At 40.1% G+C, this 27,936-nt stretch overlaps 1 long non-coding RNA gene across 3 annotated transcripts in view; it reads right to left on the bottom strand.

Moving 5' to 3' along the window:
* Positions 1 to 85: 85 nt before the first annotated feature.
* Positions 86 to 27,936, bottom strand: part of LOC111751992 (uncharacterized) — an 87,757-nt gene continuing 59,906 nt past the window's right edge. For all 3 annotated transcript variants that reach the window (XR_002787018.2, XR_002787017.2, XR_002787019.2), the window contains 2 exons: positions 18,156 to 18,250; positions 86 to 18,066 (listed from right to left, as the gene is read on the bottom strand). This is a non-coding gene — a long non-coding RNA (uncharacterized LOC111751992). The remainder of the gene's footprint in view (positions 18,067 to 18,155; positions 18,251 to 27,936) is intronic.

Here is a 27,936-nt window from a genome sequence, read left to right as displayed (position 1 = left end):
TAATATAGCAAATATACGTTGCACACTATATTAGTACTTATATAATTCAAAAGAAAATGGCTCTTGGCCTTAAAGATTGTCTAGTTTGGGGAAAAACATAAACATAAAAAATGAGACTAATCCAAGAGAATATCGCAATAGAAGTTTTGTGCTTGGGTTCTGTGAGATGCACATGATAGGTGCTACAGGAGGGAGGCTTTGTTTGTTATTTATATTTTATTTCATTTATTGATTGATGGCAGGGAAGACAGCGTGAAAAAAATGTGAGGAGATTAAATTACTCTAAAGAAACCAATGTTTTAGGGAGACACCAGTAATTGAGTTGGGCCTTAGGAATGAGAAAATATTCAAAAGTTCTGCATGAGCCGGGGCTCACATTGTTTGTTAGCTGTGAGTGTCCTCAGGCCGACGTGGGAGGACTAGTGCTGCCTAGAAATGCTCATCAGACTTGAAGACGGGTGGACAGACTTAAGGACAATGAGGTGAGCTCTCTGTGTGAGGTGCTGAGCTGTGCTGACTCATCCCACCACGAAACAAACTGAACTTGAAGATTCTTAGACACAAGAAAAGAGAGAAACTGGAGGGAGATTGAGTCCCTGGGTCCAAGGCAGTCAGAAGAGCAGCAGTTAGATATTGACTGAGTGTAATGTGTTTCTGTTTGGATGCTGGCACACGTAGAAACACGATTTCACTTAATCCTTACATCAAGGTTTGAAATGGGTCAAGAAAGTATCATATATGTGTTTTACAGGTAGTAAAACACTCTTTTTGTTGCTGCTGTTAGCTGCCTTCAACTCGGCCCCCATCTCATGATAATCCCACGTACGAAGTGATTTGGACCATTGCGAAGCATAGGGTTTTCACTGACCAACTTTCAGAAATAGGCCATCAGGCCTTTCTTCTAGTCCCTTTTAGCCTGGAAGCTCCGCTGAAGCCTGTGCCACATCATAGCAACACGTAAGCCTTCGCTGACAGACGTGCGGTGACTGTCCTTGAGGTGCATTGGCTGGGAATTGATCCTGGGCTCCCATGTGGACAGCAAGAATTCTACCACTAAAAACATTCTTAAGAATTTACTCAGAGTCACATTATTAGGCTGTGGTAGAACCCAAGCTCAAAGCTTGGTCTATTTGATCTCTAAGTCCACAACAACAATGGTGTAACCATTTAAACAGTAAACAGGGTAACCTTTTTGTATTAACATCCATCACAGCTCATTAGTTTAATGAACAGTGTGGCAGAAGTATCATGTCCAAATTGACAACGTTTGAGGAAATGACAAAGGTGGTTGTGATCAGACCTGGGAAACTCCGTATGTGTGTTTATGTGTATGTTGTGCGGTATTGTGTGTGTGTGTGTGCATCTTTTAATAACGTACTTAAAAAGAAAGCAGGTTGATTTCATTTTAATGAGGAAGTCACATTGCCACATTTCTTTGGATGGTATGCAGTAGGAAGGTTGGGTTTGTTTCTGGACTCTCTACTGTTTCATTGACTGTTTGTCTTGTCTTCGATGCTGCATTGTCTTGATTATTGCAGTTCTGTAAGGTCCAGGAGCTAGAGTAAGCCTTCCAGCTGTGTCTGTCTTTTCCAACGTTGTATTGACTATTCTAGGTCGTTTGAACTTTTATATAAATTTTCTGCAAAAATGCCTGGTGAGAATTGAATGGAATCCTATGAAATCTATAGATCAGTATGGAAGAATCGACATTCTTTTTTTTTTTTTTTTTGCTGCCTACTTGTTCTACGGAAACCCTGGTGGCATAATGGTTAAGTGCTACAGCAGCTAACCAAGAGGTCGGCAGTTTGAATCCGCCAGGCGCTCCTTGGAAACTCTATAGGGCAGTTCCACTCTGTCCTGTAGGGTTGCCATGAATCGGAATTGACTCAACAGCCGTGGGTTTGGGTTTTGGGTTTGGACTTGTTCTATCAATAACTTAGAGAAGGGTATTATTGAAATTTCTAACTATACTTGTGGATTTGTCTATTTTTTCATTGTAGTTTTATTGATTTTTGAAGCACTGCATTTATTTTGATGTCTGTCATTAGGTGCCTAAATGTTTAGGGTTTTTATGTCCTTTTGCTTTTTATTTAAAAAGCAAAAATCTGACACTCACTGCCTGGCAATCACTGCCTCTAAATCATTGTGTCCAGCTCATTTACATTTCATGTGATTGTTGATAAAGCTGGATTTAAATATAACATTGGTTTACTTGTTTTCTATTTGTCTCATTTGTTCTTTGTTCCTTTTTCTCTTGTCCTTTTTTTTTTTTAATCTTCCTTTAAATTGATTATTATTTTTTAAGGTTCAATTTTGTCTCCTTTCTTAGTTTATTAGACATAAAATTTGTTATTATTACTTTACTTATTTGCTTTAGGGTTGAGGTTTACATACTTAAATGATCACAGTATACATTCAAATAATATTATAACACTTCACATAAAGTGTAAGAACCTTCCAATGATGCACTTCTGTTTCTCCCCTCCCAACGTTTGTGCTATTTTTGTTTTGGTATTGTGAAGATTTGCTCTACTTTCTTCTTTCTTGCATTGTTTCTGATGAAAAGTCTAACTGTTCTTAAATTTGTTTCTCTGTACATAAGTATATTTTTGTTCTATGGATGTTTCCAGGTTTTTCTCATTATTGCTGTTTTTAAGCAATTCAGTTATGACTTGCAGAGGAGAAGTCTGTCATCAGAAAGACCTGGTAAAATATGATGCATGATACAATCCACATATGACACAAGGAAGGCTATAGCAGTCATATGGAAATTAGATGAGAAATATAGCCAGCAAAGGTTTGAGATACAAAAGAGAGAAAAGAAAGAGGAAATAGAAGATGAGAGAATATTTTCCCCTCTCCAAAACAAAGATGGATGCTTCAGTTTGCTGTTGTATCAAAAGTGCAAACCTGAGAAAAATTGTTTGAAAGAACAAAAAATGTTCTTCAGGATAGATTTTCATTTTACATAAATAGCAACTTTTTAATTATCAGTGTGACGAAATACACTAATAAAAAGCTTAGTACCTAAACCCCTCGAGTAGAAAATGAGTGATCTCTACCGGTTTGTAGACATTCACCTCCCAGAGGCTGTGGATTACACCGCTTCACCTCATGAACACTTCTCTTTGAGAATCTCTCAACTCATGCAGACAAACAGATGTGAAAACATATTTCTTAGGGTACCCTAATGGCTCTAAAAACCTGATACAGTCTGCTACGTTAAGTGGACTTCCAGAGAGTAAAAACACAGGTATCTTTCCAAAGACAGAGTTTTCATTCCAGCCCTGCTACGTTCTATCTTTGTGACCTTGAGCAAGTCACTTAACCATTTAAGCCTTAGTTTCTCCCACCATAAAAATAAATGTAGTTACATTACTGTTCCTGTCCAACTAACTGGAGTATTACAAGGGTCTAATTGCACAGTGCTTGTGAAAATACTTAGTCAACTATAGACAATTATACAAATATTAATTTTAGTTTTTCCTAAATGAATTAAGTTAGTGTAACTTAAACAGGAAGTGGAGGCTCATGAATGCCCTTATGGACACTTGGGGTGAATAACTTTGTCAACATCATACTTTGAGTGGGAATGGAAACCTAGAATGGAATCCAGAGCTTGTGAAACTCCTACGATGACAAGAGGGGGACAGGAGCAAAGAGAGGTGTGGAAAATGTCTGAATTTATAGCATGCACCAGATAAAACAAACAAAAGTTAAATCAGTGCTAGTAAGGACTGGGTCCATCCGCTGCTTGTAGGTGGAGACCTGTGTACACCACCCTGCGGATGGGTCTCATCTTTGAATTGCCAATGTCACCGTCGCCCATCACTGCTAAGAGCAAAGCCATGACCTAGGACAGGAGGTAAAACTACATTCTTTAAAAGGTTTAATTTATTCCTACTCCCCAAATTGTGATAAGAGTTTGATTGATTAATGATGTAATCCACGCACAGAGAACAGCAATTTTGACTCCAGTCAAGAAAAAAAATGAGCTATTTTCCCCCCTGCAGCCAGCAATGCTGTTGATATACTGTATTTAAAAGTTTGACCTCTAGTGGATACATCAGGCATAAAATCTGTCACAACCTAATGGAAGACTAAAACCAGAAAAAACCCCATTGAGACGGAGTTGATTCCGACTCATAGACTATTGAATGCCAAAGAGGTAGGAAGCAGGTCTGCTTTAAAGCCTCAGGAGTCTGTCATTTCCTTTGTATCCTGAAAGAGCTTGCATGAAACTATTGGTTAGGCTGATTTTTCCGAAGTTCGCTTTTTTCTTTTTTTGTGCTTTAAGAGAAAGTTTATAAATCAAGTCAGACTCTCAAACGAAAATTGCTATGTACTCCTAGTTGCTCTCCCCTGATGAGACAGCACACTCCTCCTCTCCACCCTCTATTTCCATGTCCATTCGGCCAGCTCCTGTCCCCCTCTGCCTTCTCATCTTGCCTCCTGACGGGAGTTGTCCGCACAGTCTCACGTGCTGCAGTTCACTCTTAAGACTGCCTGCAGGGCCAATATGCTCACACATGAAGATTCTTCATGGGCACTGTCTAAATCGGATTTCTCAATCCCACTGGCAAATTCAAAGCCATCTCCATCTACCTACATGCTAACTCCTATTGAAACACAATGTTCACAAAGAGGAACACAGACTGGAGCAGAACCCAAAGCTCATTCAGATCCTTTTTGGGCCTTCATTATAGATTGAATTGAACCCCCCCTCCCCCAAATATGTATTGTAAATCCTAACCTTTATGTCTGCATTTGTAATCCCATTTGAGGATGGGTTTTCTTTGTTAAGTTAGTGAGGAAGGAACAGTGTAAGATGTGTCTTGAGTCAATCTCTTATAAGATACAAAAGGAGCAGGTTAAGCAAGCAGAGGTAGGGGAAGATAGCTGCCAAGCCACATGGAGATCTCCAAAGAACCGGGAAACAGGAGCTAAAGAGACAAAGACCTTCCCCAGAGCTGACAGAGAGAGAAAGCCTTCCCCTAGAGCTGCCACCCTGAATTCGGACTTCCAACCTCCTCAACTGTGAGAAAGTAAATTCCTGTTAAAACCACCCACTTGTGGTATCGTTATAGCAGCACTAGATAACTAAGAGTGCACTGTTTATGTTCTGTATGCCAACCACTATTCTATGCCCTTTACATGTATTAGCTCCTTTAATTATATATTCCAATAACTCTCATTGAGGTCTTACCAAGCAGTTATCATATAGCATGCTTGCTGTCAAATACTCCCTTCCCTCAAGGAACTCAGAGTAAGTTAGGTGCGGCAGACATATAACACAATGCTTTATAATCATCTCTGTGTCTAAAGGTGGTGATTAGTTATGAAGAGAGAGATACAGAACCATGGAGGAAGGATACCTAGTCTAGTAAACAGCGTCCAGGGGAGATGTTAGGGAGAATCTCCTGAAGAAGATGTCATCTGAGTGCTGAGTCTCAAGGGTGAACTGAGGCTGAGGGTGGATGAAAGGTGTGCCAGATAGAGTGGGATGGGGCTGTGGTGGTGGTGAGTAGGATGTTTCAGGCAGAGAGGTGAGCAGAAACAAATGCATGGAGGAGTTGAGCAGTGTGAGCTGTCTGGAAGCCACAACCAGCTCAGTGATACTGAGTAAAACCCCTTCAAAACATGTGGGACAAGCTGTAGCCCCCCTACTTTTTATGTCTCCGGAGGGAGTTCTTTGGAAAGGAGGTAGCTTGCCTTTAACATGTTTAGCCTCAAGGTGGGAGCCTTTGAGATGCGTGAAATTCAAGAACCACAACTTGGAGCCTCATTTTTGTGTAGATTAAGTGTTGCCTTAGGTGAAACCTCCTGGATTTGTGAATTTTCTAAACTTTTTGGTGGGATTGTTTTATTTCTGTGAAATAAGCCCGCTCACTCTGTTTCCTAGTTACTAGGTTCTTGTGACAATGCACTTAATGTGAGAACAAACTGTTGCCAGTCTTCAGTCAGTCATCGTGACCATTTTCTCCTTGACGCCATTCGTTGCTTTCAGGTGATACTGGCTTCTGCTTTTCTAGCTTCTGAACAGTAAACGATGCCTTTGAAATGAGAATAATGCATTGCGCTGGTCCTTTCTGAGAAATCGGAACACCTGTAGGTTATTCTTGCCCTACATTAAATCTTCGGACTCAGTCATTCCTTCCCCGTATAGCAGGTGGGGTGCGCCACTGTGAGCAGGTCTGCAGTATTCCGGGGCGACTGCTTCTGCTCCTTCGTTGTTGGAACTACTTCTGTCACAGTGGAGAATACATAGTAGTAGTCATTTTTCTGAGATTCAAAATCCTTTAGTTTTATTTACTTGGCCTGTCAGTACTGCTTTTGCAGAAATGAAGAATGCCTTGTAGTGGTAATTTTCCTGAGATAAAAAATTCCATGGCTATGCTTATTTGGACTGTAAGTACCGCTTTTGCAGTAAGGAAAAATACATTGAACCATGTTTTGAAAAGTGTCATGAAAAATAAGAAGGAGACTAGAATAAAATGTATGTGCAGTTATTGCCAGGTGCCTTCATGTTTCACCTTATGTTTTGCAAACTTTCAAGAAGTTACAAAAAAAATTATTATTGACTCATATTAGTAGAACTTACTACGTCCTTTATAGGGTCGCTATGAGTCGGAATCGATTCGACGGCAATGGGTTTGGTTTTTTTTGGTTAATCAGCATGGAAAACCTGGTGGCATAGCGGTTAAATGCTATGACTGCTAACCAAAAGGTCTGCAGTTCGAATCTACCAGGTGCTCCTTGGAAACTCTATGGGGCAGTTCTACTCTGTCCTCTAGGGTCGCTATGAGTCGGAATCAACTCGATGGCAACGGGTTTGGTGGGTTTTGGTTAATCAGCATGCTTCCATTAGTGAAAATGTATAGTATCATTAAAAAATTCAAAGGAGAAAAATAACTGGCTCTTGAAAGGGATAAAGACTGAGACAGGCAGTGTAAGAGATGAGGCTGAAGATGTGGACAGGGCTGAATGAAGTCGCTTTTCTTCGACCTGTGTCAATGGAAGGGAGGCCACTGAAGAACTTTAGTCAGGGGAAGACATGGTTAGATTTATAGTTTATATAGTTCATATATTTAGATAGTCTGGTGGCACGAGGTGGGGGGGACATGATTGGAATTGTGCAACCAGTTAGGACATCCGTGTCATTAGCATTCTAAATTTAAGCATAACAAAAGTGTCCTTATTATCAGTGTAATAAGCTACTGTATAGCTTTCGATAAAAATATGCACAAATAGTGAATTGAATGTTGTTGTCGTTAGGTGCCGTCGAGTTGGTTTCAACTCTTAGTGACCCTGTGCACAGCAGAACAATACCGCCTGGTGCCATCCTCACAATCGTTGCTATGTTTGAGCCCATGGTTGCAGCCACTGTGTCAATCCATCTCATTGAGGGTCTTCCTCTTTTTTGCTGACCCTCTCATCTATCAAGCGTGATGTCCTTTTCCAGGGACCGATCTCTCCTGATAACATGTCCAAAGTATGTGAGACACAGTCTTGCCATCCTTGTTCCTAAGGAGTATTCTGGGTGTACTTCTTCCAAGATAGATTTGTTTGTCCTTTTGGCATCCCTCAATATATTCAGTGCTCTTCGCCAGCGCCACAATTCTTCAGTCTTTCTTATTCGTTGCCCATCTTTTCATGCATATGAAGCAATTGAAAAACTTGACCACACAAAGGAAATTGTAACTTTTATAAATCTTCATTAAACTTTAATATTTTCTCCTTTGTTATTCACTTGAAGGAAGCCACGGTTGGGCCCATTTTTGCTTAAAGACTAGGAAAAATCAGAAAGAACTGGGTGTTATCTCTTCTAGTCTTGTCTTTGCTATTGGGTAGCTGTGAGACATTGGAACAAGGATCAGGTTCCCCAGCCATAAAACTATTGGATTGGAAAAGATGGTGCCTTAATTCTGTTTAAGCATGAAAGTTCTATTGAACAATTTGTATCCTTCTAACATTTTCTTAGTTTTCTAAGGGAAATGGAAACAGATACATAAATACTTTTATATATCTTATCTCTGTGTGTGTGAGTAGGATAATCAGTGTGATTATGTATGATAATTTAACCTCATAAATCTGCAACTTGAACATTATAGATTTCAACACGCATAAGCTACTGGCACTGAATAGTGCATAATACATTTATAAATATGCCAAGACACTGAACCATCCAGAATACCTTCATGTGCCAATATAGTGAGTCAAGTCTAATTTTTTAACTTATTTAAATTTTTAAAATTTCCTCCTTTATTTTTCCTTGAAAGATGCTCTGATTGAATTCGTATCTGGCAAAAGGTGAAAACCAGCTAATGGCTTTAGTCAAAGAAAAAACTCAGATTTTTTGAGCTAAAATTCTATTAGCATTTAAATTTTCAAAATTAATATTTTATTAGAATAGAAAACAGGTGTTTATTGTTAAAAATGACAATGTTTCAAGAGCATAACTGATTTTCATTATTCTAAATTTCATAGCAGGTAGTAAGAGTTAAGATAAAACTCGATTCACTGACACCTGGTAGTAACGTAAGGACTTGCTGAAGTCGACATATGATTATCCTCCATACTGAAGTGTAAACAAGACCATAATTTATGATTGCAGATTGTTCTTTCTCTTTAAGGGCATCCATATTGTTGTTGTTAGGTACCTTTGAGTTGATTTCAACTCGTAACAACCTCATATGACAGAGTAGAACGGCCCCGTAGGATTTTCTAGGCTCTAATCTTTTTTTTTTTTTTTAATCTTTATGGGAGCAGATTGCTAGGCCTCTCTCCTGCAGAGCCATAGAGGGGCTCTAATTGCTTTACCTGGAAATGAAACCATCTACAACAATTCAACTATGTGGTCTTTGGTCATGTGATCAGATGGTTTTGGCTCAGGTGATCAGATTCACTATCTAGCCATCCAAAGCATTAAAATGGACAAAATAAATGACTAACCATGACACTTTCTTGTGATCAGTGATGTGACACCTTGTCAGTGACTTGGTGTGTATATGTTCTCTTGCAAAGGAGGCCCTCAATAATTCCATCATAAAAAGAAATGGGGTGAGAGGATGGTTAAATTATCTAGGTTGTCCATCTGTACTGTCGATAATGAACACATGATCATTTATTTCCTTCTCTTGGTGTCAGCTCAGCCTTAAAAGCAGTTTTTCTTGAACAGCATGCATAGATGTGGGTGGGTGCACGTGGACTGAAACACACACACAGAATTTCCATGAGAAAAGAGAGTAAGTTCAATGTGAGGAATCCATGGTGGAAACCAACCAACCACATGGACCTGGAGGTGTAACTGCCAGTAATGAATCTGTGAAACATATTATAACATGGTTGGACCTGGAGGACATAATGCCAAGTGAAGTAAGCCAATCACATAAGGACAAATATTGTATGATTCCACTTTTATAAGAAGACAAGAATAGATAAATATATATAGAGACCAATGTTCATTGGCGGTTACCAGGAGGAGGGCAGGAAGGGGAATCATGCCTTAGATCACAGATACTTGTTACTTATGGAGATGGGAAGAGTAGCACCCAGTGTGGGTGGAGTTAGCACAGCTTGACCGAAGTAAATGATGTCACTGAGAAGCACTCAAGAGAAAAGGATGTTTGTACTAAAGAATTTGATGTATATAATTTGGCAACGACACCAACAATGACCAAAAAAAAACATACGTATGGTAACCTATGTATGTGTATAGGCATACAGGTTTAAGGGTAGGTTCACGTGTATACATACAAGTGCATAGATAGAAGAAACTATATATGTGTGTAAATAAAGGTATGAGTGTGCAGGCACATTTATTCACAGAGGACACAATTACAGATACCCCCAGACATAACCAAACATCTTAGGAGATAGCTTTTCTGGGTTTGAAAGCTTAGGGCCTTAGTCTCACGAGACAGTGCAGTCAATTGGCATCACAAAGTTTATGTTCTGCATCCTAGTGAGATGAGTAGTGGCTGGGGTCTTAAAAGCTTGTGAGCAGCCATCCAAGATACAACTATTGGTCTCCACTTGTCAGAAGCAAAGGAGAAAGAGGGAAACTAAAGTCTCAGAGAAGAAACTAGTCTACAGGTCTAACAGCCTACACGAGCCACAGCCTGATCTACCTCGAGACCAGAAGAGCTAGATGGTACCTGGCTACCAATACTGACCGTACTAATAAGGGCCATAGAGATGAATCCTGATAGAATGAAGAAAAACATGGAACAGAACTCAATTTCTTAATAAGTTCAGACTTATTGGACCAATTGAGACCGGAGGACTCCCTGAGATTATCACCTTGAGATACTCTTTAAACCTTGAACTGAAACTATCCCCTGAAATCACCTTTTAGCAAAATAACAGAGTGGCACACAAAATAAAGGATATCACCTATCAGTATGGTGCTCTATTAAAAAAAAAAAATCTATACGCCATTAAAGGTCAGCAATTATTCTAAAAGAAAGATAAGGGGGAAGGGAAACTAGAGTACTGGAAATGGAACAAAGAGACTGCAATGAAAGAAAATGCTGACTCATTGTGAAAAATGAAACTGTTGTCACTGAACAAAACGTATAAAAATTGTCAAATGGAAACCTAATTTACAATGTAAACTTTCACCGAAAACACAATAAAATATTATTAAAAAGCGAACTGCCAGGGATCTGCAGAAGACTGGGAGGAAAGCCTGCCTAGGAGAGAGACTGCCTTGTGCACTGCTTCTGAGAGGAGCGATTTTCATATTGCTGTTGGTAGGGATGGAGAGCAATGAAAATTACTAAAGATTCTGCAAAAGACTTGGCATAGTCTGAACTTGGCAAAAGCTGGCTGGTACTGTGACATTTATATCCCTCCCACTGTAGGCTTAGGGTGCCCACGGTTCTGTGTTAGATGGGGCAGGCAGCAATCCAGAGCTGAAGCAGAATGGGGACTGAGAAAGAGAGGCTGCCTTTAGCTGAAAACTTCCCTATAGCACTTTCATGGCTAAATTCAGTGGTTTTCCAAGTTGGGGGCATTCACTCCAGGGATAAAGATGATCCATTGGGGTGCAGGATGAAATTACTATATTTAATTTTTGTTTTTGTGTATGTTTTATAAAATACATAATAATATATCACTACAATAGTACAAAGGTGCCCTGGTGGCTGCTAACCAAAAGGTCAGTGGTTCAAACTCACCAGCCGCTCCATGGGAGAAAGGTGTGGTAGTCAGCTTCTGTAAAGATTTACAGCCTAGGAAACCCTATGGGGGCAGTTCTACTCTGTTATATAGGGTCACTGTGAGTCAGAATCTACTCAGTGGCAATGGGTTACAATAATACATGTACTATAAATACATGGTTAAGAACTACGGCTGCTAACCAAAAGGTCAGCAGTTCGAACCCACCCAGTGTCGCTGCAGGAGGAAAGGCCTAGCAATCTGCTCCTGTAAAGATTACAAACTAGGATACGCTATGGGGCAGTTCTACTCTGTGCTACAGAGTTGCTATGAGCCAGAATTGATTCGATGGCACATGACAAGAGCAAAGCAGGTTTACCTAAGAAAGAGGAAATTCTGCCTCAAGATTGCAGCGTCAGCAGTTGCTCAAGTTTCTGGCCTGTCATTCAGATTTTGCGCTTGCCAGCTCCCAAAATTGTGTACTCCAATTCCTTGAAATAAATCTATCGATGTCTGTCTATCCTTGATGGCACAAATGGCTAAGTGCTGGGCTATAACCAAAAGGTTGGTGGTTCGAAGCCACCAGTTGCTCTGCGGCAGAAAGACCTGGCAATCTGCCTCCATAAAGATTAAAACCAACCAAAACCAAACCCAGTGCCGTCGAGTCAATTCCGACTCATAGCTACCCTATAGGACAGAGTAGAACTGCCCTCTAGAGTTTCCAAGGAGCGCCTGCGGGATTTGAACTGCCGACCCTTTGGTTTGCAGCCATAGCACTTAACCACTAGGCCACCAGGGTTTCCTCAGAAAGATTACAACCAAGAAAAAATAAAGTCGGAATCGACTCAACAGCACTCAACAACAATGTCTGTTTGACTCTCTGTCTATTGCCTACCGGTTCTCTTCCTCTGGAGCACCCTGGCTGATACAGTGTCTTTCCTTCCCTCAGAAAGAGTTCCTCAGATTCCAGAGCCCTGTTTTTTGGTCAGTCATTTTCATGGTTACTTGTTTTCTTTTTGCAAATATACTACCTATATCTGTAAAGGTGTTCTATAATCTGTAGCTGTTTTACTAGAAGAGAGCTCTTCAAAGAAAGATTTAGTTTAAAAACATATGGAAGGAGGTTCAATTTATTTGAGGATTTTAATCAATTGTAGGGGAAGTGAAGGATGACTAGATATTGCAAGGTGCCCTATTTCCTGGGCTATTTTTGAGGGTGTGGTTTGGCTACTGTCTTCTTTCCACAGACATCTATTGACCAACTCCCTCAACCTACCTCTTCAATAAAACCTAACTTGGCCACCCTGTTAATACCACAGCCTGCCACCCACACCCTCACCACCCCTCTGCACACTCAAGCTTCCTCACCCTGCTCTGTTATGCTTCTTTTCTGCCATATAGTTAGTTAATACATTAATAAGTTAATTTATTAGCATATTATATATTGTCTGGCTCACCCAGTTAGAATATAAGCTCCTTAAGGGCAGAACTAATTGTCTGTTTGTTGAAAATACACACAACAAAACATACAACAATTCAACAACTTTTACATGTATAATTCAGTGACTTTGATTGCATTCTTCAAGTTATGCAGCCATTTTCACTATCCTTTTCTAGATCATTTCACCACTATTAACATAAACTCAATGCCCCCTAAGCAAAAACCCTGTTTCCCTCTCCCTCCTACCCCTGGTAGCCAAAAACAACCCAGTGCCATCAAGTCATTTCCGACTCATAGCGACCTTATAGGACAGAGTGGAACTGCCCCACAGAGCTTCCAAGGAGCGCCTGGCGGGTTTGAACTGCCTACCCTTGGTTAGCAGCCATAGCACTTAACCACTGTGCCACCAAGGTTCCCCCACTTCTGGTAACTACTAGTAGTCTTTGGTTTCTATAAATTTACTTAGTCCGTGTAACTGCGATAATACAGTATTTGTCCTTTTGCAGCTGACTTATTTTGCTCAGTATGTTTTCAAAGTTCATCCAAGTTGTGGCATTTACCTTACTGTCTGTTTTGTTCCCTAACGTATCCTGAGAGCCTAGAGAAGTACCTGTCAGGCAGCAGGGGCACAATATTTGCTGAATGCGTGGTGAAACCCTGTAACCAAAGGCTTCATTCAGTCCCCACGTTTTGTAAAAAACCAAACCTGTTGCCGTCAATTCCAACTCATAGGTTTTTTGTTTTGTTTTGTTTTACATTTTATAAAGGTGGGAGTTTAAATAGCAAATATTCAATGAATTGATTAGCCTTGATTGGTCTTTCCCATGGGTTGAATTGTGTCCAAAAAATGTGTGTCAACTTGGCTAGGCCATGATCCTCACTATTGTGTGATTGTCCATTTTGTCATCTAATACGATTTTCCTGTGTGTTGTAAATCCTGCCTCTATGATGTTAATGAGGTAGGATTAGAAGCAGTTATGTTAATGAGGCAGGGCTCAATCTACAAGATTAGGTTGTATCTTGAGTCAATCTCTTTTGAGATATAAAAGAGAGAAGCTAGCAGAGAGACAGGGAGACCTCCTACTACCAAGAGAGCAGAGCGGGGACCGGAGTACATCCTTTGGACCCAGGGTTACGGCACTTGAGAAGCTCCTAGACCAGGGGAAGGTTAATGACAAGGACCTTCCTCCAGAGCCAACAGAGAGAGAAAGCCTTCCCTAGAGCTGACCCCCTGAATTCAGACTTCTCCTAAACTGCAGACTAAACTTCTGTTCGTTAAAAGCCATCCACTTGTGGTCTTTCTGTGATAGGAGCACTAGATAGCTACCACAGTCTTCATGATTCTAATTAGGGATTTTTTTTAGACCTTCAGTGTTCTAGAAAGAGCTACCCCAATGCACTGACTGAACAATCCCTAGGTGGTTTATTTTGGGGAGCCCTAAATGACTCCTCTTCAGTCATTAGAGGTTTGTTGTTTTGACTTAACTGGTTTGCATATCCAGAAACCTCTTGTTAAAATGGAAATGGCACCTGAGAGGTCACATATCCTGGCACAATTGTTCCTTATATTGTTTTCCACTGCTGGGAACACAAAGTATCTGTGCAAGGGAGGAAGGGAGAGGATAAAGACAGTTAGTACGCTTTGATGAATACCAAAATCAAACCAAACCTGTTGCCATTGACCCTAAAGGATAGAGTAGACCTGCCCCATAGAGTTTCCAAGGAGCAGCTGGTGGAGTTGAACTGCTGACCTTTTGGTTAGCAGCTGTATCACTTAACCATTATGTCACCAGGGTTTCTGTTTTGATGAATAAAAGGGTAAAAAGATGGATCTAGGACCTGAGACACTATTTAGAGAAGGCAAGCCTCTATGAGAGAGTGTACCCATTCATTCATACATTCACTCATTTGTTTAAGTATCTCCTGCAGTCTTGCTTACTGGCTATGTCTCAAGAAGTGTAAGGAGTGCATAGACCCAAGGAATAATGCCCATACACGACAGGGAGTGGTGCAACCCAAGGAGATATGACTACATGGGAGGAAGAAGAGCACAAAGAGAGAGGAAAATGCTGCAGATCTCAGAGTTTTCCCTTCAGCTCTCCAGAGATGGTTATAGACCAAACATACTCATGCCTTTTGGGTTCTTCACTCTTCATGGAGTGTTTTGTCACACATAGATGTGACCAGTGAGTGTTAGGGTCAGAAGGAGCTTTCACAGTCAGATAGCCCCAGATTCTTATTCAAACAAGTTTGTGTCAAGACCAGAAGCATCCATTTATAAGTGCCTGCCTTGCTCATTTGGGTTTTTCAGGGGAGCTCTTTGCAAACTCTCTTTCTCACATGTTTCAATGTTCAAACACCAACTAGGGGAGCAGAGCTGTTTATATCTAAGCAAATTCCCACAATACAGTTTATACCCAGTTCTTCTCACCTTGTTCTGTGAAGATTCAGAGTGAATGGCAGGTTCCTGGTAACCCTGTTTATATCAGTGAAGAAAAGTGGCTAAACCATCCTCTGTCTTCTTTTCAGAGACATCTTGAGTCTATTAACCCTCCTAATAGAGTCTAACTTTTGTTTCTTAAATTATTGTAACTGTTGGTCAAATTAACATTTTCAAAACTTAGCTTTATAGTAATTTAGAGTCATAAATGTACTGCATTTGTCAAAGAACTGCTAGTTTTGCCTCAATTTCCATGATTCATATTAGTCTTTTCTGTGTAAGCTATAGTATGTCATGGTGGTTTGTTCCAAAAATGCTGGTGCGTACCTTCTGTGGTTCATAAGTACAGAAATAATTATTCTTCTCTGTATGCATACAGAGGAGTCACCTGCTTAAAACACATTTAAATTTCAAAAATTCCTTTTTCACAAATTGCCAACTAAAAGGAGAATATTTGTTTTATATATAGCTCCTCCAAAGTTTTCCTTTAAATACAAAGAGGTTCTTTCACCTTATTGATTCCATTTACACACGATTTTTCAGGACATAGTAACTCAGCAGAAGTGCAGAAACAAGATCCTCTCACGTTTTTCCTCCTTTGGCTCTGCTGCTTTGTCACCATCTACCTAGAATGGTCTTTAATATTCTTCATCATGTATCAATATTCTTTCCCCTTCCCAACAGCATCAACAGGGCAACTAAAGGTCTGCTTTATTTTCCTTTAACTTGAAACACATAGACATCATTCTCTTCTATGTAAATCTCTGCATATTAATTTACAGATACAGAACTCACTGTTCATGTTCACTTTTGCCAAGAAACACAGGCTGATTCCTTTTCTTTATCCACGTGATCAATGAACATGTGAGATTTGAGGGACCAAATTCTGAGCGTTGGCTCTGCTGAGTTAAGAACTGTCACTCCTGTGCAGGTGCACAAAGAAAAGAACGAAGGTTCCCCAGTTTTCCAAACCAGTGTCATTATTGTGTGGCTTCACAGTTTTGAAAAGCCAAAGTTAAAATCTCAGGTTTGTGGTCCAGATAGGACTAACATTTATTGATCACCTACCATAGGGTTGGTTCTGACACTGGTTCTTTTCACATATACACCGGAATTTAGTATTCACAGAAATCCTCAGAGGTAGATAGTGTTCGTTCCATTATGCAAATAAAACACAGATATCCACCCAACTGTATCTGGCAGAATTAGGGTTCAAACCCAGAGGCTCTGATGCTAAGTCCAAAGTTTCTAGATGTTCCACCACATCCTCACTTGCAACCACCAACCCGGGCAGACTTTCGATGCCTTTATGAATTATCTCTCAGGGCTTCCTGCAGTTAGCCCTTTCATGGCCAAATTATTTTTTGTTACTAAGTTTTTTACGATATGTTTTTTCAGTAATGGAATACATGCTAAATCTTTGAGTCTTATTAAATTTTTGTTAGGCAAGACAGGTTTTGATAAATATTATGTGGGACACGTATGTCCTACTAAACACTGGTGCTAGGATAAGTGGGTTGAGGCATAGAAAAAATTGTTTTATCTTAGCAATTTTATTTTATTGAGTGAAACCTTTAAAAACACGAGGTAATGCGTAAAGGCACCTTTCAATGGCTGCACATAGTTGTGGTTCGAGGCTCCTTTTTAGTACTGCATTCTATGCATTGCCTTCTAAATCCCTTGACAGGTAAATGCTTCCCAACTTGCCAGGGCCATATGCCATTTGGCACCCTGCTTACTCTTGGCTTGTTCCTCACAAGACAGGAGGGTCTTCCAGCCTCCAGTAAGCTGTCTAATGAGAGTGAAGCTAAAGTAAATTTGGTCACATCTGCCCTGATATTTACAGTTCCACATTGTAAAACTGTTTACAAACCAGAGTCAATAAGGAAATACAGCAATCGATGCCATCATTTGAGAGAGTGCCTGCCGATTGTGTACCTCTCATGTCTCTGGTCAAAGTGGCCCACAAAGCAGTACAGCTCCCTTCAGGTGTTCTATTCTGTGACTGCTCTCAGGCAAGGGATTAATGAGGAGGAACTGTTTTTGTTCCACTAGTGATGTCCCTTGGACCGCCTGTGGATAGAACTGTCACAGGTTTATTGTCTGGTCACTTTACTGCTGACATACATTATTTCATACAAAGCAGAAATTCTCCCCATTGTAATTTATCTTTAGTCTTCATCATCTCTGGTAGCCACTTTCTACTTGCTCATACTGTGCCTACAAGTCCCCTTTCATTCACACTGTTCATCTGGCGATAGGAAGAAAAGAAACTGTCAAAGGCAATGAGCTTATGAGAATGGTTGCATGAATGACATAGTCCAAGTACAACACTCTCACCAAGGGAGAAAGAGGAGTCATGGTCTATGCCTTTCTTTCCAGAATAGATATCGAAGTGACTTACAAAGTCAGTGCATGAGTCAGGCAAGCACCAAACTTTGTACCCACGCTTGATGGGCTTCATTGGCACATATCGTTTTATTGACGAATGGCCCTTGAATAGCATCATGTGTTCATTGACTGCCACGTCACTTGATGCCACATATGCTTCTTTTGGGCAGCTATTGAGAGTACTGATAATCAGGTGCAATTTGTGAAGATCGTCACAGCCAGGTTCTCCTTATACACGGCTTTTGAGTTTCACCTTTTTTTTTTTTTTTTTCCACTTTCATCACAGGCATCGTCATCTGGTGCACCCTTTCTTCTGCAACATCAACACTTCATCATGCCCTAATCTCCTGTCAGTATCCTGTTGTTCCAAACAAAATGAGCTTCAGATTCCAGAATACAGGTAAGCTCCTCTGAGGCATCTTCATCATACTTCTCCTCAGAATCATCCTCATTCTTGGGTACAGAAAAGAAATAATCTAGATTTGCTTTGTCCTTCAAAGAGCCCATTTCTGAAAAAGAGGAATTATTCAGAAAAAAGTAATCCCAGGGTCAGCAAAACCAAGATAACACAAATACCATACCTCCAAACCAATATGATAATACACAAGAGGAGATATTGTGTAATTCCAGCCTCCTGTAAAAATAAAAGCACGAGAAGGAATTGGTGTTGTGAGAAAAGCACTACTATAATCAATCAATTTTTATCACAAATGACCTACTTACAGCTCATAAGCCAGAAGAGAGGTCCTCGACAGTTACATGAAATGTTCATACAGTGCATCAAGGACACTACAACACACGCTTGTAATGTATTGTGCCTGAAAATAAATTATTCACGTGAAAATTAAGTCATCACAAAAAATGCCACTTGCAAATAACGCACCCAGAAAAACCCACTTCTGACTGGGTTAAATAACACACAGGAAACTATAATTATACCTACAAGGTTTATCTTGCTGTACCAAAGCCAAAAGAGACAAAAGTTTTACACAATCAAACCTCCAGGATGTGCCACCTCATACAATAACCTACACACAGGGATTTGGTGCCAACGAAAGTTTCTTCAGTTTTACTGAGATACATTTATGTCCCTACCAGATGGCAGCATGTAGTAGAAGTGGGACAAAACATCCCAAGAAACCAGAGAGGCAAAAAGTGTAATTGGGGCCTATATGTCTCAGTTGTTATGAAAGGTTAGAGCAAAGTTACCAGTCAGAATCCTCAGAGTCCTCTGGATCCTGCATCTGACTCATCATCCTATGACCACCATTTCTTGAATTGTGAGCCAGCAGCCTGCTATCTGACCTGCAGACCTTGGGATTTACCAGCCTCCACGACCCTGTGAAACAGCAGCCTTCAACCTGACCTGCCAATTTTGGGTTCATCAGCCCCTGCAACCATGCTGGTCAGGAAAAGCCTTCAGCCTGACACCTGACCCATGGATTTGGGACTTGCCAGCCTCCACAACTGTGTGACCCATTTCCTTGAGATAAATCTCTCTGTATATTCATACATATATGCTTCACTTGTTTTGCTTCTCTAGAGAACCCAGCCTAAGCACACCTGCATTAGATGAAGGTGTTTTTGTCAGAAGGCCTGTTTAACTGGGTCCCACTTCCCCCTCTTCTCAGCTCCTGTATCACACTGAATGTGCTGCACTCACTTCCATTGTTCAAAACACATCTGCCTGCCTTAGGGCCCGAAGTCTCCAAAAGTTGACTTAGAGCCGTTGACAAGAGTTACTAAAAGTAGATGTATCAAAAACAGTTTGGCAGTTCCTCAAAATATTTAAGCATAGAATTACCATGTATTCCAGTAATTACACTCCCTTGTATATACCCAAAGAGTGAAAGACAAGAGAGCAAACAGATAGTTATACACCAATGTTCATTGCAGCACTCTTCACAACAGCCAAAAAGTGGACACAGCCTAAATATCTACCAACAGGTGAATGGGAAGATAAAATGTGGTGTATACATGCGATGGACTGTTACTCAGCCCTAAAGAGGAAAGAGGTCCTGACACATGTCATAACATGAGCGAATCTGGAAAACATTATGCTAAGTGAAGTGAACCAACCACAAAAGGACAAATACTGTATGATGCCACTTATATGAAATACCTAGACTAGGCAAGTGTACACTGACCAAAGTTGATTAGTGGTTTCCGGGGCAAGTGGGAGGAAGGGGAAAAGGGGGACTCATAGCGTGAGGGACATCGAGCTTCTGTGAAGGATGATAGAAAATTTTGGAAATATATAATGGTGATGGTTGAACAACATGTTAACATAATTAATGTCACTGAATTGTACATGTGAAGAATGCTGAAATGGCAAACGTCCTGTTACATAGGTATTTACCACAATAAAAAAGTAAACATGCCTCATTATAAGAAGTTTAATGATACCAAATGAACACATCATGCACCAAACATGTACAAATAGGGAATTAAATAAATAAGACAATTTAATTGTTAACTATATAATTACTACTTAAATTTATTATTACTATATAAATTATATTAGTAATATCTTAATCATGGTAGTAAACCAATCACCTAGCAAGACTCAGAGGTAATATTATATATTTGAAGTGTGGTATGTGTTTGTTTTATTGTATTTTGTTTTTGCTTCATTTTTAAAGCCAGACAGAGAGAGGTACTAAAAGGTATGAAATACAGGGCCCACCTGAGTCAGTTAGAAGGAGGTGATGAGTTCTGAGAACCTTAGGCCCTGCAAAGAATGATCTAAAACAAAACAAAACAAAACAAAACCCTGACCTTGTGCAAATTTAATCTAGTTGGGGTGAGAACACATAATAAGTAAAATAAATAAATATGTTATCTATACTATGTTAGAAACTAAGAAGTGCTTTGGAGAAAAATAAAGTGCAGGAGCAGAATAGGAGTGCTGTTGGTATTGCATCTAAGTCAGAAAGTAAAAAAATTGGAAAATTTCTAAACCTCCTTCTGAAGACAAATTTGGTCGTTTGTTTTTACAGAAAATTGCCCATGTCATTTGAAAGTCCAAATTTATCGGCACGCTAGTGTGCTCAGAGAGGGATGGGTGGTGGAGATTCAAGGATAGTTTTGTGTGTGTGTGTGTGTGTGTGTGTGTGTTCCTTATCTGTTCAATGGAAATGATAACACGTGCCTTTCATGTTTGCAGCAAGGATTATGAATCTTACAATTTAAAATATTGTAGTAATGATATCACATAGTATATGTGCAATATACAGTCATTAATAGTTCTATTGGGTGATGGCACAGGACTGGCAATGTTTTGTTCTACTGTACATGGAGTCGCCTGAGTCGGGGGCTGACTCTACAGCTGGTCACAATGACAGCAGTGACAGCGCCATTGTGGAAGTAGAAGGATGATTTAGATCAGTGGTTTTTAACTCTGAGTACACAAGAGTGACTGGGAAGTTTTAAAATATCCAGGTGCCTAGCATACACCTCACATCTATGAAATAAGACTATCTGGAAGATTCCAACGTGCAGCCAAGATTGAGAATCACCGATCTAAATTACTTGTCCCAATTCAAACTTTACTGTGGGACAAGAAAATATCTACTCAAACCGTTAAAAAGGCCATAGGCATTAACATACGTATGCATATAGAGAAAGAGAGAGAGAATGCGTCAATGTAATTTTTAATAGTCCTCATTTTTTAGAGCAGTTTTAGGTTTACAGAAAAAGCATTCCCATACATCCCTTTCTCTTTTCAAAGTAGTTATTTTAAATAAATTTTCAGTTATCTTTTATAACTGAAGTGAAACAAAAAATCACACTCATCACATTGAATTAGGATATATTCACTTTGCCACGCAATTTTCAGATTTTAGAAATTAAGACGTGTAAATGGAAGCATTTAGCAGATAGGTGAAAATTATGCTGTAGGTTGGTGTCAGTATATGGATCAATAAACTAGGAAATGCCGGTACTTTCCAAACACCTAACTCTTCGGCCTTCAGAGGCCTGAATACCTTTCGTTTATCCTGTTCTTCAGGTTTACTAAATACACCATCTTTCTACCTGAACTTCTGGTCACTTCCAGTAAGGACAAGCACACCTCCTCCAAAGTCACTTTGAGCGATGAAGGATCAAATCAGGCTATGATCCCAGGAATGAACAGAATCTTCCTTACTCTGGGGATCCTAGTGGCAGGGTTTGCTTGCAAAGTAATCCTCAGTTATACAAACCATTCAGTGGATGTGCTCAGTTTAATGGAGCCAGGATCTGGGTTGAATGCAGCTCTCTTCAGAAGGTGCGTGTCAACTTCTCTGTGGTAACCCTTGCTTGCATCTCCACAGAGCTGGCTCAGGCACCCTAACAGAGATGGCTCAGCCACTTAGACTTTGAGGATAAGCAGAGTATGAGGCTGTCAATATGATAACATTGGAGGAACATCTAATGGAAAATCCAGCCACAGACACCTTATCCACTGGCCACCTGAAAAATTTCTGAGCTGGGGACTGAAGATCTCAACAAACATAAACATGTTATCTGAGAGGACTAATCATTAAAAATCATCAATTCCTCAGAATGAATTATCGTATTATATTTGTTAATCAGTCACCTGCTAAGAATTTTAAGGATAAATAGAAAATCATTAAAATGTTGTGGGGACTACAAGATGCAATGGATTGTTCTGCTATTTTTGGCAAGAAAAGAGTAACAGGCACATTCATGTATATATTGCATGAGATTGGAAGGTAAGCTACCTTGTCCCCTGATGAATTAGGCTTAAGCATGGAGTTCCCTGAAGCAGTGTTTAAAAGGGGTATGTTTAGAAGGGCAACTGCCTGTGTCACTGAGGTTGAAGGTGGGTGAACAAGCTATATGAATGGGAAATGCCACATTGGAAGGAGAATCCAACTCTCAGCATCTGGAATGGTTGGCTTCCACTGTCAGAGAAGGGTGAGATGCCAAGTACTGGGCTGGACATATAAGGCTTGGAGTAAATCAAGCTGCATGACTTAAGGTCATGCTCTTCCATGTATTCTCTATTCAATTCATTCAAGAAGTTATTTTAAAGCAAGGGATAGACACTTTGCTCAGTTTTGAGGATACCTTGGTGAATAAAACATGCAGAATCCATGATTTTGGAACTCACAGTTTAGCAAACTGCTTTCTTTGAATTCCAGAAATCAATTACTCTTGGGGACTCACAGATATTATCATCTAGCCAGGCTTGGGAATTTAATAATTAATTTTGATGGGTAAGAGCCATAAGGCAAGGGTGGTATCCCTGGAAGAGGTGACAAAGTTGGGGAAATGGATATCAAAGGGATTCCATGTAGACCCTGGGGGCCGGTTGAGAGCAGGAAGGAATATGGTGATCCAAGCACTCTTCGAAAGGAGAAGGAATTCCAAGATAATAAACATACATTGGGATTGTCCTGGGAAAACCAGAAAAGTAGGTCCTGTGAATGATTAGTATTTCAAGATAGCAGCAGCAGAAGAAACAGCCTTGATGAGAAATTTACTTCGTGATCGTTTGGAGGGAAAATTCCTTAGAAGTTAATAGTGAGCTGTGAGTTTAACCAGTATTCCCTTCTATTGCCTTTTAACCTTTGCATGATATCTACTGGTAATCCCTACACATGTTCAGCATTTTACACTTCACACAGCAATTTCACATTCAGTAACAGCAGTAGGTGCCTGAGATGCATCACGCTCTGAACGAGGTACTGGGACATGCTGTTGAACAGGACTGACCAACACCCGCCCTCACAAAGGTTCACGGCAACCCTTTGGAGATTGGTACTTTGCATTACACAGATGTAAAATTGGTTCCCTATCTTTGGACAACTACATGGGTGGACTCAAGAAACTAATTTACTTGACTGTAATCATTCAAGTTAAGACGTAGCAGAATCAAGTCTCATGCTCAGGTTTCTCACTGAAAGTTCAGTTTATTTCTATCACATCAGTTAAGTGTGGTGGACTGACCACCACTCCATCCGGGAACCATACTAAAGTTATAGTAAAGGATTTTATAAATTTATAAATATATAAGGAAAAAGATAAATGAAAGGGAGACAACAATCAGTAAGAAATGCCAAGAAAATTTTGGAAGATGGAAAAGGAAAGGACCAGTGGCAACCGACCAAGTAGGTCTGATAAAGCTGAAACCTAAGTGTGTAGGAGGAAAGTCAAGGAAAAAGCAAGCCAGTTCAAGTCCCAGATTCCCAGAAAGGCTTAGAAATGACAGATTTTCCAGCGGGGGGGGGGGGCAATAGGGATGGAAGGTTGAGAAAAATAAGAGCGTCTGTAAGTTTGTATACAGAGATTAGTCCTACAGATTCTCTCTACTCATCCTCCATAGGCAGGAGGCTGCCCTTCTCCCACTTTGGGAAAGGAGAGAGGTTTCTTCTCTAAAGAGGTTAAAATAGAGTAACACCGGGTGTGAGAACACCAGGCCCACCTGAGGATACCAGGACCACCCGGTTCACCATACTGAAGCATCAAAGAATTGAGTAAAAGCCTGCAGGTTGGACAGTGGAACACACTGCAGTCTTTCCCAGTCTGACTCCCAGAACCCTGACACTCAAGCTTGCAGCCCCATTTGACCCAAGTTCCCCAATCAGCTTTTTGTGCCTCTAATTTCATTATGAGTTGACAGGTATCACTTCACGAAAGAGAAGAAAGATATAAGACAAAAAGAAAGAATAACTCAGGAGAAATGGAGACACTCCTGGTTAGCAAAAAATGACAACTTTGAACACCAAAAATTAATTGATTTAACTAAGATTTTATAGCAGTAAGACAAAAACAGGGTAACACTAAAAAGGAGCACTGAGAGAACGTGAAAGATCTTGGAAAATTAAACATAGCAGAAATTTACACCCCTCCAAAAAAAAAAAAAAAGTCAATGCATAGGTTGGAAGATAGAGTTAAGGGAACTATCTCAAAAAATAAAACAAAAAGATCAGTGAGGTGGAAAATAGAAGATAGGAACTAGGAAAATCAGAGAATGATCCAGAAGATCCAGTAACCGAAGACATGGAAAGGGTGGAAGGGCAGGGATGTGTGAAGAAGACTATTAAGGAAATGATGATATCAGAAAACTTCCAAGAACTGAAGGACAGAAGTCTGAAACTGAAAGCCTCACTAATAGCCCTTTATACAAATCTTTATTTTAATCACTCTTTTTTGATGACCTGGAAAATTATGTAAATAGAAATACTATCTATTTTGAAAAAAGATATAAATTCCCTTTTATGGTATCACTGTCTATAGAGTCCAGTCACTAATTTTAAGTTGTTGTGTTGTTGTTAGATGCCATCAAGCTGGTTCCAACTCATAGCGACCCTGTGAACAACAGGATGAAACACTGCCCGGTCCTGAGCCATCCTCACAATCGTTGCTATGCTTGAGCCCATTGTTCCAACCACTGTGTCAATCCATCTCACTGAGGGTCTTCCTCTTTTCTGCTGGCCCTCTACTTTACCAAGCATAATGTCCTTCTCCAGGGACTGATCCTTCCTGACAACATGTCCAAAGTATGTAAGACGCAGTCTCGCCATCCTTGCTTCTAAGGACCATTCTGATTGTACTTCCTCCAAGACAGATTTGTTCATTCTTTTGGCAGTCAATGGTAAATTCGATATTCTTCACCAACAGCACAATTCAAAGGCATCAATTCTTCTTCAGTCTTTCTTATCCATTGTCCAGCTTTCACATGCATATGATGCCATTGAAAATACCATGGCTTGGGTCAGGCGCACCTTAATCTTCAAGGTGACATCTTTGCTTTTCAACACTTTAAAGAGGCCTTTTGCAGCAGATTTGCACAGTGCAATGCGTTTTTTGATTTCTCGACTGCTGCTTTCATGGTTATTGATTGTGGATCCAAGTAAAATAAAATTCTTGACAACTTCAATCTTTTCTCCAATTTTTTATAGCTGTAAAAATATATGTAGCACAACATTTGTAATGACCCTTTATGATGGATGAAAAGACTCATGCCAAAGCACATCATTATGAAATTACAAAGCACTGACTATATAACACATGCTCAATGTTTTTTGAAGGAGGAAAGGAAAAACAGGTCATATCCAAATGACTTGAAATCAGAATGGCATTAAATTATCCAACAGCAAAGCTAGAACCTCGATGATAGTGAAGAAATGCTTTTAAAATATTGAGGAAAAATTCAATTCCAACCTATAGATGAATACCAAGATAAACTATCACTCAAATATCCAGGTAGAATAAGATTTTCATTTACATGCAAAGTCTCAAAACATTTATACCCTTTCTTAGAAAGTTTCTAAAGGTTATTTTGCATCAAAAGGAGGATAAACAAAAGATAAGGAGGGCCAGATCATAGAATCCAAGAGACAAGATCAACTTAGGTGAAAGACAAGGGACATTTTGGGGTAAGGACGAAGAGAGAAGGAGCCAAGTTAAGGACTTGGCTGCTAAATGAAAGGTCAGCAATTCGAACTCACCAACCACTCTGTGGGAGCAAAACGTGGCAGTTTGCTTCCGGAAAGATTACAGCCTTGGGAACCCTGGGGTGGGGGCAGTTCTACTTTGTGAAGCCCCTGTAGGATCACTCTAAGTTCACTCTAAGTTGAAATTGACTCGACAGCAATGGGTTGGGTTTGGTTTTTGATGAAGAGAGAGTCCAGGTGACAGCTGTTTAGCAAAAAAAAAAAAATTTTTTTTTTTTTTTGCTGTGAAAAAAGCCAGTGCAACAGAAGCAATGATTACATCTTAAGAGTAGGAACCAGGAGTGGAAAAGGGTGCAGCTGAGAGCTGTTGTGTTTCATGATCTATTTTAAAACCAGTTGCCTTAGAGTTGGCTCTGACTCACGGTAACCCCATGTGTGTCAGAGTAGAACTGTGCTCCGTATAGGTTTTCAATAGTTTATTTTTCAGAAGTAGATAGCCAGACCTTTCTCCCAAGGCACTTCTGGGTGGACTTGAACCTCCAACCTTTTGGTTACCAATCGAGTGCACACGTCATTTGTACCACCCGGGGACTCCTTGGTAAACTTAGCACTATTTGAATGTTGAAACTATGTACGTGTATTATTTGATAAAAATTTAAAAATTAATTAAAAAATTTTAAAGCAAATTAAGCATGTGAAAAGTTAATGGTATAGAGTTTTAAGAAGTTTTGATGCTAGTTCTTTCTTTTTCATTTTTATCAATTTGGGCATGATTATGTACAAAACACCATATATTTAAGAAACATGTAATTTTCTTCTTTTCATTTTTTAAGAGAAATCATACACCCTGATCCTTATTCCTTCACCTGTTGGGATGTCATTGATGTCTCTAGGAAGTGCTTAGCTTGGGAAACTAGAACACTTGGATGTGAGTCATCAATGTAGGAGCAGGATATTCTGAGCTCACCCCAACGTCTCCACTAGCATTTAGCATTCACTGATACCATCAACACTACCAAAATGACTGCAACAAAGAGATTGTATTAACCCAGGACACAACTGAGGAGTATTTAGGAGGTTTTAATTAGGTTTTTTGCCTTACTGGACACCACGAAACTTCCACCTCTTCTGTTAGCACACTTTCTCAGAGTGCATCTGATGAAAGACTGTTATGAAAGGAAGGCAATTATTACATTTGCTAAAAGTCCTTTCCATGCTTCAGCTATTCCTAGGAACCTTGGGAAGTCAGGGAAGAGAATATGCACCAGTGGCAATATTCTATCAAACTAATTTTCAGAAAAACTAAGGAAAGTATGTTGACTCTGGTAGGTTTGTATATGGAATAAGTGAGAGTTGTCGTAGTTTGGCTATTTTAGGTCTTACATAGGTAGAGAGAAAGAAATAAATGCAGGGGAAACTGAAGAAGAAGGGAAAAAACAGATTAAAGGGAAGTGTTATAGAGGAAAGAGAGAAATAAGGGGATTAGGGAAGGCAAAGAGTAGGGGAAGAACGGGCAGAGTGACAGCTGGGATGAAATTCATACAGTGGATGTTGCCCAGTCCCTCAGCCATTCTTGTATTACTTGCAAACCTGACAACCCAAGGACCTTTCCTGACTCTGCCGCTTTGTCTGGAGCCAAGTGGAACAAGCCACTCCAGCTCTGCCCCAGACCCTGACCCTGTCCCTTATGGCCAGAAAATTTCTCTCATAGATATCCAAGGACTTTTCCTATACCCAGCCTGGGGCCACAGGGCCCAGACACCCAGGTCAAAGGGCACCCAGCTTAATCTGTCCTTTGATAAATGGTGTTTCTGGCCTTCCTTCTGTTGTCACTCTAGGGGAAGAGAGAGAATATATCAAGAAGCCTCATTCTTTCTAGAATGACCTGAGTGCCTAATGCCCAATCCTGTTCTATCTGTAGTAGGGTTGTCTATGGAAGTGGGGATGTGAGTGTAAATGTGGTTGAGTGTGATGGTGGTATGTGTGCATGCATGCATTTGTCTGTATTTCTCTAAGTGGTTGCCTAATGCCTGATGGCCCTTGGCTGTGTGTTTATTTGTACATAAGGGTAAAGCTCTAACAAGCCACTTGGAAGCTCT

Source organism: Loxodonta africana, chromosome 3 (assembly GCF_030014295.1).
Source record: "Loxodonta africana isolate mLoxAfr1 chromosome 3, mLoxAfr1.hap2, whole genome shotgun sequence".
Taxonomy (NCBI): domain Eukaryota; kingdom Metazoa; phylum Chordata; class Mammalia; order Proboscidea; family Elephantidae; genus Loxodonta; species Loxodonta africana.
The sequence above is the reverse complement of the archived record's forward strand: the minus strand, read 5'-3'. Positions and strand labels throughout refer to the sequence as shown.